We start from the raw sequence: 3,431 nt of genomic DNA, 5'->3' as shown, positions 1-3,431 counted from the left end.
ACAGCGCTTTTCCTTCTGCGTTTGTTTCGTCGGCACAGCAGGCTCGCGATCGTTTTAGTTATAGTGCATATACCGTGTAGCCCATTTATAACAAACCCACTTATAGCGAAATAGCGGTTATAACGAAGTGATCTTGATGTTCCGATCAAAATTTCCGCATTTTCAATGCAATGCCAATACACTTTTAACGAAGTAAATAAACGCACCTCAGCGGATATAGCGAAGCTTTTTTCTTTTTTTTCGAAAAAAAAAGTTCATCAAACAACCTTCTGAGCTTTCGCGTAAATCAGTAAGGCCGAAGAACCGGCTATTCTTGGCTCCCGGCAGCTTCCTACAACGTCGTTTTCCCTCTCACCCCTCTCCACGTTGTGGAGATAGGTTTAGCACAAAGCTTACCCTACGAGGCGACCGTGAAGGGACGCGACGTTCTCCACTGCTGCAGCGAACAAAGACGCTACGGCCGGGTTCGTCGACTCCGGCACGGCGCAGAAAAGGCACTCGAGGCAGGATGTCAACAAACAACATGGGTTTACAGTAGAACCCCGCTGTTACGTTCCTCACTGCTGCGTTTTCCCGGCTGTTACGTCGTTTTCCGCCGGTCCCGGCATAGATCCCATAGGATACAATGTATTGGGAACCCCGCTGTTACGTTGTAACTGTCGGACCGTTCCCGTATGATTCGTCGCGAAGTGCGCTCGGAGCCGACCGAGTGACTACCAAAGAGAGCCGCCATGGTGCATTTTCACGCAGCTTGGCCTCGTTTGACCGTAATATTAGCCGCATGAGAGGCGCAAGCAACAGAATCTTTCAATTGATGCAAACAAAAGCATGGCCTTCGAGATTCAAATTGCAAAGATGGCGTCTATGACGTAACTGCTCGCGAAAGCAAGGCCTTCGAGATTGGCATTTACTATTGACAAAAGCATAGCCTTTGAGACTTGTATTGCACAAACATGGCATGTATGACGTAAGTGCTTGCGAAATCAAGGCCTTCGAGATTGGCATTCACTTCTGCCATCGCGTTGGCGTAGACTCATCATCATCGTTATTTGTCGGAGAGCGGGAGGAGTTCGAGCTGGTTGGAGCTCGCACGGTCGTGCGTGCGGTTCGCGGTCGGACTCGCCGCGCCGGTCGTGATTGCGTGTGCTTAGTTCTTTCATGCCTACAGCTGTTGGTGTTAAAAAAATCCCATACGTTGATTACATTTCTGTGGATGAGGCCGTCCTAAGCTCCGCGTTTCTATCCATCGACTAGATCGCGGCTGAGCGCGCCAATTTTCGTGCTGCTCGTAAGAATTGAAATAAAATTCTGTACCACTAAATATTTTGCCGTTTTTCCTGTTTTTCGGCTCTTACGTTTCCCGTCTCTTATATTTATTTCCTACGGTCCCTTCAAAAACGTATGAGCGAGGTTCTACTGTAGTAAATTTAGGTTCAAGTTGAATTCGAAGCGAATAGTGATTTAGTTGAATAATTTTGAATCGAATAGTGTATATCACATATCATAAAGAAAAATGAGCATATTTGTCCTGATCCAACTAACCTGCTCATTATTATTATTTTTTATGCAGGTCTTTTTGGTTTAAGGGATGTGGAAAAAATTTTGAACAGTAGCGGGATTTCAGTAGAATGCAAGTGATAACCTGTAAAATATGTTGCATTTCAAAATTTACGATGGTTGAACCTCTTTATAACAGATACTGATATAACAGACACGTGGGGTATAAGAAACACCAGAGTGCTACACGAAAGTAAGGGTTGATAGGAAAATGCATAACTTAGTACCCTGCTTATAAGAGACACCTCAATTAAGAGGCTAGAATTTCTCCCTCATGCATGCCTCTTATAAAGGGGTACAACTGCATACTTAGAGCGCATAGGCTGCTATAACAGGCTTGTAAACTTAAAAATTAAAAAACGATCTCGGTCTGACGTGTGCAGGTGGTTCTGCATGCGCGCCCAAAGCTCATACAGTAAAACCTCGGTAATTTGTACTCGGTTAATTGGGAATCCCGGATAATTTGTATTATTTGCGCGGTCCCAAATTTTTACATGTAAATTTAACCGGATAATTGGTGCGGCCAGTCTGCGACTTCCCGGTTAATTGGCACACTTGGCCGCGACTTCCAAGATATGCAAAGGGTGTTGCGAATCTCGGAGGCTGTAACTAAAACATGCATTTTTTTTTTTTGATGTACGGATCTCGAAGGCCATGTTTTTTTTACCGGAAATACGTCGTAGACGCCATGTTTTAGCAATTGCCAGGCGGCGATGCGTGCGGTTGCGATCATGATCATCATCATCTCAACAGCGATGTTAGCCACTCTAGCGAAGTGAATGTTTTGTGGAGTCTTTGTGCCATTTGGATGTCGGCTGGCGAGCATTGTGCGATTCGGTGCGACTGCTCCATTTGTCTCCTGTCTCCGCTTGAGTGTCTTCCCTGTGAATTAGTTGATTGAGGTGTGCTTGGAAGGAAGATGCCGAAGTACAAGAGCTTGTCCCTGCACGAAAAGGTGTGCTTAATTGAAGAGGCCAGCAAGTCGACGGCGTCGGAAAACGGCTCTCGCCGAAAAGCACCACGTGCCTCTGTCAACGCTGTGCAACATCATCAAGAATAAGGAGAAAATTCTCGATGCTTACAGCAAGACGCACTCGTCAAAGCGTACACGAGTACGCCCGCCTACGTACGCCGACGTTGAAGCAGCTCTGATCGACTGGCTGCAGAAAGCCAACGCAGCACACCTTCCTGTGAATGGGACCATATTGCGTGAGAAGGCCAACCAGCTGGCGCTGCAACTTGGACATTCTGAGTTTAAATGCAGCAATGGATGGTTTTGCCGATTTAAGGAGCGCAACAACCTGACATTCGTGACTGTTTGTGGCGAGAGTGGCAGCGCGGATCAGTCTGTTGTCGACGGCTGGAAGCAGCACACCTTGGCTCCACTACTCGCCAAGTACGAAGCAGCAGATGTTTACAACCTTGATGAAGCTGCTCTGTTCTACAAAATGTTGCCTACGAAGACGTTCGCTTTGAAGGAGGCAGACATTAAGGGGCGGAAACAGAACAAAGATAGAATCACTGTTTTGTTTGGTGCAAGCATGTGCGGGTGAGCACAAGCTGCCACTGCTTGTTATTGGGAAGACAGAAAAGCCTCGTTGTTTCAAAAATGCACGACTGCCATCCAAGGAAGACCTGATCTATAAAAACAACAAGAAAGCTTGGATGACGGCTGCACTCTTTGAAGAATACGTGCGGCACCTTGACCGCAAGTTTGCGGCCGCAGGGCGCAGCGTTTTGTTCGTCGTCGATAATTGCTCAGCTCACGGCGACATTCAGAACCTGCAGGCAATCAGGCTGGTCTTTCTACCCCCGAACACGACGTCGCTATCGCAGCCGATGGACCAGGGCGTCATACACCATACCAGGAAAAT

The sequence above is a fragment of the Rhipicephalus sanguineus genome, chromosome 4 (assembly GCF_013339695.2).
Source record: "Rhipicephalus sanguineus isolate Rsan-2018 chromosome 4, BIME_Rsan_1.4, whole genome shotgun sequence".
Lineage (NCBI taxonomy): Eukaryota > Metazoa > Arthropoda > Arachnida > Ixodida > Ixodidae > Rhipicephalus > Rhipicephalus sanguineus.
This window is presented reverse-complemented; position numbering follows the sequence as displayed.